Genomic DNA, 8278 nt, shown 5'->3' with positions numbered 1-8278 from the left:
TTTAATCGATTAAAACAGCTTGTGGAAGATTCCCAATAAAGATAAATTACATATAAGCCACAAGAATCAACCCTATTACATTTTAGAGCACTATTACATCATTTTTGATTATTAACAAAGCTTTATAAAATGCGGAGATCTTCAATCCTTCTTTGTGAATATTGTCTTGTGCAAATTTGTTCATCATCAAAACTCCATCTTTTAATTTTGCTAACAAGGTGAGAATTTGTCAAGAAACTGATGCTCAAGATCTTCCCAACTGGTGACGGATCCTGGAGTAATACAACAACACCAATCCCTTGCCGCTCCATGTAATGAGTACTCAAATGCCCTTAAGAACATGTCCTCATCCGGGACATCTGGAGGTTTCATTGAAGATCATATGGTGTATAACTCCTCCAAATGTCTGTATGGGCATTCACCTGCAAAACCATGAAACTTAGGCAGCCAATGTATCAGTCCATTGTTGAAAACACAACGAATATCCTCCTCATCAAGTGGAAACGGATCCCTAGGAGCACTCTCATGAGATGGAGGAGGAACCGTTCTATTCTCAACATAGAAATCAACAGAGTATATATGAGAACCATACTCAGAGTCAGATGCAAAAGGAGAATCATAATCATAGACACAGGCAGAAGAAGCAGTGTTCACATAGCCAAAATAGGTAGACATGGGAAAGGAGGGGGTAAAGAAGAATGCAATGAAAATATGCAACTAAAGCTACCTAAATGCAACACACAATAACGAACACACAAGACAAAACACAACACACATAACAATAAAAGACCTAAGACCGAACCGTTGGTCCCCGACAACGGCGCCAAAATTTGATGGGAGTCGCGGCCCACACAAATTTGATTGCATATGAGAAATGCAGTATAGCTAGGGAATGACTCCTAGGTCGCCTCTCAAGGACCAAATGTGGTTCGAAAATTAGGTCAAACACGAAGTGGGGGGTTTGTGAAAGGTTTGTGAATGCGGATAAACAAAACCAAAACTCAGACGCAATAAGTTATCATAAACGAACAAAATAAACAATATTAAAGTGAATTTACAAATGGGACAAAATTAAATTACAACGAAAATTAAAAATTGTAACAACAAAGAAAAACAACCCATCAAACAAAATTCTAATAGAGCTAAATAAAATGAAAGTGCATATTGGAATGAAAGAACAAGACTTAGACTAATAAAACTTCAATTCAAAAAGGGGTGAGCAAATTCCAGCAAAAGAAAATAATGTCAAGCATTTTCGTCAAGATAAATGATGGCAATACCGAATGCTGCTTCCGGAAGAAAAGCAATAAATGCTCCAAAATAAATAAATCACCGCCAGTGCAAAAGTGCTAAATTCATAAAATGAAAAGCGAATGAATCAATGTAGAAAAACAATTAACATGAAGTTCTCAATTTCCAAGATGTTACTGTGCACATTCTTCAACAATGAAAAGCTAAAGACCAATACATGTTTACTCATCAACGCCTAACAAGTAAGAAATGGAAAAGTAAATGTGCTTCATTTTTTTCATCACTCTATAACAGCTATAATTGTTCAAGCATAAGAATATAAAAACAACGTTCAAAGCAAAGCCTGAAAATCAGAGAAAGTGTGGTCACAACGTGCTGAATCCAGATCCTCTCCAGGTGGCTGCCGCTCTTCCATTCTAATCACTGTTTTATTCATTCTCGGTGGCAGCTCCCCCCTCAAAGTGTGTGGCGGCTGGGACACTTAAATTGAAGCAATCCCAAGACAATGTCCCCTATACCCTATTGCCAGCGTGGCCACCTCTCAATAAGCTGCTGGATCGCTTGAAGAATTTCTGGATGCACCTCTCTCCAAACATTTTTCGTTCCCAAGCTGGACCAAGTGAAGATGTTGGACCGTGGACGTGGAGTTTGGGTCGTGCTGCAGTAGAAAAGTTGTGCTGGCTGCCCAATGAATGAAGCAAGGAGCTCTCCCTTGTGCTTTGACACTACAGTAGAGACATTTGCAATAAAATGACATTTGCACCTCCTATATAATTTCTCAAGTCGTGACACACTTCTCCTAATTGCTGGACCGTGGCAGTTGGACATGTTGCAGGCCCTAACGTGCATCTCCTCAAAGTTGTTGGATGGATGAATTCACGTGCAGGAAGCTCCTTCAAGAAGTGGCCCTATTGCAGCCTTCGTGCTTATCCACTTGTTGTTGTCAAATCCGTTCACAAGCTGGCCGTGAGCTCTCCTCCAAAAGACCAAGCTGCTGGACTTTTCTTCTCTTTGTGTGTGGGCCGTGGAGTGTGGAGATTGGACCGTGAAAGGAGTGGAAGTTGGCTGCTGGGTGCTGCACTTCTTCACGTGTTGGAGCTGGATGAAGAAAGTGAGTGGGCTGCAGACGTTTCTTCCTAGAAGAATGAATGAGCTGCTTTGTGCACCTAATAATCCAGCCCGTGTCTGTGTGCATTTTATTCCAACTCCCAAGCCCAAAATGGTTTAGCATGTTTTTCTTTTCAGCCCAAGTGAATCAACGTATGTATATTATTTTTGTAAAAGCTTAATGAAATGACCACTCTGTGCTTTTCTAAAAATCCATCACCGCATCATTCACCAAGGTAGATTAGTAGCAGTGCTCCCTTTTGAATCAGCATATCTAATTCGGTTCTAAAGAAACAAAATGAACTCTCCTTTTTCTCCAGCAAAGAATGTCCGCCTAAGGTTAAAGCAAGTGAATGTGCTTCTAAAAAAAAGAATTCCCCTAGGTCGTGATACATTTTTCTTTTTTGTAGCCAATTTTGAATTATGTGACAGCCTCCTTAATGTCTGAAATTATATTTCCAAAATTTTCCCTGCAATTAATAATGCAAATAATTAGCTCAAAATATTCAAATTAATTAAAATTATAATTTCCGATCAAATTAAGCATAATTAACAGATACGGGAAAATACCGGACATTTAAGCACAATTCCCTGATTAATTCTAGCACAATAAACTAAGTATAGTCGAGAAAATATTGACTCATCAATGTTCTTCACTGGATTGGTTATCAAAAATTTTCTTGATCATGGGAAGTTTCCCTTCACAAGGATAGACTTCCTCAGTAGTTGATTTTTCCTGGTCACTCTCATTCTCACTATTGGAGGATTCACTACTATAACTGTCAATGCCCCTCAAGATGATAGTTCTTTTTGTGGGACATTGGGCAGCTATATGTCCTCTTCCCAGACACTTAAAACATTTGATATCACTAATCTGAGTGTGTGAAGATGACTCTTGTTTAGGCTTCTCAACAATCTTGGCTAGAGGCTTAAAAGACCCTTTTTCTTTAAAATTTTCCTTTTCAACAATAGGGTGAACTTGAACTCTTTTGGAAGAGGATTTTCTCAAGTTTTGTTGTTCTACCTTTATACACATTTGAACAAGATCATTCAAATCTCTATAAGGTAGTAGTTCAACCGTATCTCGAATATCAAAATTAAGCCCACTTAAACACCTAGCCAAAGTAGTTTCTGAAGCCTCTACTATTCCTGTCCTCATCATGTAAAGCTCCATCTTTTGTTTATATTCCTCAATAGTCATTGACTTTTGTTGTAATCTTTGAAGCTTATCCATGAGTTCTCTATTGTAATAGGATGGAATATGTCTCCTCCTAAGGGCAGTTTTGAGATCATTCCAATAATGAATTGGAGGATCTTGATGTCTTATTCTCTCTTGAACTAGAGCAGTCCACCAATACTTTGCATACCCTTGAAAGCTTAGGGTGGCTAAAGAGACTTTTCTTTCTTTCACTAACTTAGTGGCAAGCAAATAATTGCTCCACCTTCATCTCCCAATCAAGATAGGCCTCAACATTATCCTTTCCATATAAATGAGGCAACACAACATTGACTTCCTTAGGGGGTGGAGAGGTATCTTGAGTATTCCGCCTATGTCTTCTTGAAGAAGCATGTTGGTGGTAATACTCTTCCACATTTAAGGGTATTCCCCCAAATTGTGAATTGTCACTTTGACTGCCTCTAGACCTCTCTCGACTTTGGTGTTGTTCTTCTCTCATCAACCTTAACTCATCTTGAATCATAGCATTTTGAAGCTCTCTATTGACTTTTTCTTGACTCATTTTCCTCTAAATTTCATTGAGTTGGTTGACTAGAGTTTGGAGAGTGAATTGTTCTTTTTGATTTTCATTGTCACTAACCCTAGGTGAATGCCTTTTTGACATTGTGATGAACTTAAATGTTTTCTTGAAATAAAGACTAAAGATTTCACTTGAAAGCAATATTCCAGGTAAGAGAGGTGAACCTAAAAAGGTTGCTTAAGTTCCAAGTCTTGCCTTGCCAAATATGCTTCTAGCTACTTACTAGAATCTTTATGTCAAAATCACTTTTAAATCCACCAAAAGTCTCAAAGACAACAAGCAAACAAAGAAATAAAAACCTGGACTCTAAGGCAAACTCTAAGAATTTCCTAGACGCTTTTGCAAAGAAAATAAAAGGGTGAGGTCTCTTAGGTGAGGCTTGGAACTTTGGAACCAAGACACACTCACCGTCTACTAATTTTAAAGTGGTGAGACTTTTTAGTCAAGTTGACAAATGAGAGAACACTTAGGAGCTCTTCCACTTCACTTTCTTGAAATGGCCCTTTACAAAACAATGAAACAAATGAGATGTTACAAATAAAATTTGATATGAAATGGAATGGAATTGAATGGAAATTATAGTAGAATATGTAGGCAGCTCTGGCTTCTCGGAAACAGTGGGTGAATTGATTCAATTCACACTAAACTCTCAACTGCAAAGTGATTAAAACTGATGCTGTATGAATAACACTGCTGTTGTATGGATGATAGCACTGCTGTTGTTTCACGTATTGCCCTTTCCGTGAAGCCACTTCATGGATTTGTTTCTCAATCAATGAACTTCCTTTGATGCTTCCTTATGTGATGACTATTCTGAGCTATAGAACACCTATTCAGCAACACAAATTAGCACTTGCGGATCACCTTAATACTGCCAGAGAATTGCACCCAAAACCACAACAGCACATACCTTTCTTCAAATAGGTTGTGTGCAAGATGTTCAATAACCAAAAATCAAGCAATTAATCATATAACAACAAAGGAACACATCAAAATGAACTTAAGAATGACTCTAGAGTATATTAGAAAAGCAACAAAGGACCATAATTGAAAATTGGCTTCAAATTAATTATGCAATGTAATTGTCTCAAACTGTTTGTAGAAATGCCAGAGAGAACAAGCAATTTCTACTACAAAATATGAAACCAGCTGAGCCAAAAATTGATAATCGGATGTATTGGTTCCTGCACCCTTTTAATATGCTTTCAATTCTTTTGAAAGTTCAATTTATATTTTGGGAACCAAGGCTTTTACTACATCCAATGTTTATGACTTAAACACAAAATTCAATTTGAAACTGACTTTAGCTACTGCATAACTAACAACATTGCTGAAGCATCTAAAATTTGGGAGAAATGGTATATGTCAAATGCACAGAACTAAATATTTCCACTTTAAACTTGTTCAAACATATTTCTTATATGATATCAAACTTGTTTGATCACCTTTGCTAGACAGAATCAGTGCAGACTGTATTTTAGCTAGTTCAGTTCTGTTTCAGCTAAAAATCCACAACTAGAGTAGCCAAATTTCAGAAAATGCAGTAAAATTGACTTTGAATTTTGCAAATCACCTTTAAACAGCACATGAAAGTTGCTCAAATTAGCAGAACATCATTTGGATGATTGGCAATGATCTAAATGCTCAATCAACTGGACACGCAGATTGGACTACAACAAACAAATGCAGATAGGTTTTTCTGTCAATTTCAATGCAAGTGGAACTGTCCAGCAATGTCACCAGATTTAATTGCAAGACAAACTCATGCTCAATCAGTGTTCATGCTAATTCATCTCTACTTAAGCATAGTTTCAAAGTCAAAACAGCAAAACAGATCAGACTTGGCCAATGAAACAGTGACAGACACTGCTGAATCAGAATCAAAAACTCTGAACCCGTGAATTCTGATGGCTTGACACAAAATTCATGCACCTGAGCTGCTCATCAATATGGTCATTGCTCGTTTTAATGGTGTAGAGAAAGTCTTATTCAAATCAGGTTTTCACAGATCCATCATACGGTAACACCAGAATTGAAACATTTTTAAACAACTGCACATGACTATGACAAAACCATATATGATGATCAAGTTAAAGACTGAAACAACAACATTAACCGATTAAAATGCAAAGGACTCAAGCAAAACACAACTAGCACCAAAGAAGACTCAAAACAAAACCTAAATCAAAAGCAAATGACTGGAACAAAATGAAAACAGAGTCAAAGACATTGTAGGATTTTTTTGACAGTATGGAAATGGAAGGAAATGACACTTATCTCATGTTTTTGGCTTGAACCTTGCTCTGAATACCACTTGATACATCCATGCTTGATGTATTCTTCCAGATCTGTGAGATTAGAAGCTTGGAAAAACAATGTAGAGGTTGAAAACCAATGGAACAGTACCGGACCTAGTGTGCAGAGCCATGACTGTTGCAGAGGCTTTGTTTTGGATGGATGTGTTTGGAAGGGATGCAGCGGATGAAGGTGTTTGCAGAGGTGATGTGAAATGGAAGAAGCCTTGAATGAAATGGCTACAACTCAGAAAGCCTTCACACAAGGAAGGAAGTTGCAGAGGAGAAAGCAAAGCATGGAGTGACTTTCGGGAAGGAGAAATTGACAATGCATTTCAGCAAAGTTTTCTCTATTATCATCCAAAAGTGTCCTACAGAAGCTGCCTTGTGGGTTTTATAAGAGAACCCGTCGGCCTTGGCAAAGAAAATGCTTAGATCCGTGAATTGTGGATTTAATGCCACGTAAGATGCCATGTGCAAAATGTGCCAGCCTTCTAGAAGACTTATTCAACATGTGCAGGAAAGAAAATCTAGAAGTCTACACATTTACAATGAAAAACACGATGCATACAGATTTCTGATTTGGAAAAGCTTCATGATGCACCTCCTGGCATGTTAAGCTCACCCCTCCCCATGTGGAAATGTCTTGTTTGCCCTTCTTCTTGTTTTGGATAGATTTTATTTATTGGGCTTGGGCCCCGCGTATCACCTTTCTAGCACCCATCAGTAGGTGTAAAACTTACCGTCACCCATTAGTAGGTGTACCTTCTTGTATCCTTCAGTAGATACCTTAATCTTCTAGCATCCCTTAGTAGATGCTATCCCAGTAGCATTAATCAATAAAAGCCGTTAGTGACATCGATCAGTAAATGTCTAACCATATAGCATCTATCAGTAGATGTTATCATTACTGCCATCAGAAGCAGCGCATAACCCAAAAATAAAATAAAAATAAATAAAAAATCAAATAAGATAAAATAAAATAAAATAAAATTAAATCAAATCAAATCAAATCAAATCAAAACGAAATAAAAGGTAAAAAAAAATTCAAAAACTAGGTTGCCTCCCAGCAAGCGCTCTTTTAACGTTTAGCTTGACCCGGTAATGCCCAAACACCCATAAGTGGGTCTTGATATTTTCTGTTGGCGTTCTTCCTTCCTCCATGACACCAACGACATCTCGAGAGTTTTCTTGTCACCAACTCTAAGGATCCTCCATCTTCAGAATTCTGTTTGCTTTGATAGTCTTGAGAACCCATAACCTATTCTTGAATTTCACCGATACGCCAGGTTGGGTTTGTCACTTTTCACATTAGGGTGTTGGTGAACCAATTCTCCTTCCTTATCTGCCTCCTGATGATCTTGTGCTCCTAGTACCAAAAATTTATCCCGCATACACTAAAGAACACTACACTAGAGCATAACATTAGCCCAAAAAATAAAAACAATAAAAGACTTTTTTTTTACAAATAAATAAAAACAAAAAGATAAAAAGATAGAAAAAAAGGGGTAGAAAGATAGAAAGTCTAATCAGTTCTGAATCACACACATAGAATAGTTCAACCATGAGTCCCTGACAACGACGCCAAAAACTTGTTAACAAACTGGCAAGTGTACCAGACCATATCAAGTAATGATAAATTGTAAGTCCAAGTATCGTTTTCCCAAGAGACTCAAGGCACTAAACTGTTGTGCTTTTGCTTAACCAATCAAGACTATAAGAACAAAATATTTTGGGGTTTTTGAATTTAAAGTACGGAAAAATAAACATGAATGCAATTTGATCAATTGAGGTTAAACACAAAAGTGGATGGAGGATGTTGATAATATGAGATGGATTTGTTGCTAGGATTCAAATTTCACCCAATCA

This window comes from Vigna radiata, unplaced genomic scaffold (genome assembly GCF_000741045.1).
Source record: "Vigna radiata var. radiata cultivar VC1973A unplaced genomic scaffold, Vradiata_ver6 scaffold_340, whole genome shotgun sequence".
In the NCBI taxonomy this organism is placed as follows: Eukaryota; Viridiplantae; Streptophyta; class Magnoliopsida; order Fabales; family Fabaceae; genus Vigna; species Vigna radiata.
This window is presented reverse-complemented; position numbering follows the sequence as displayed.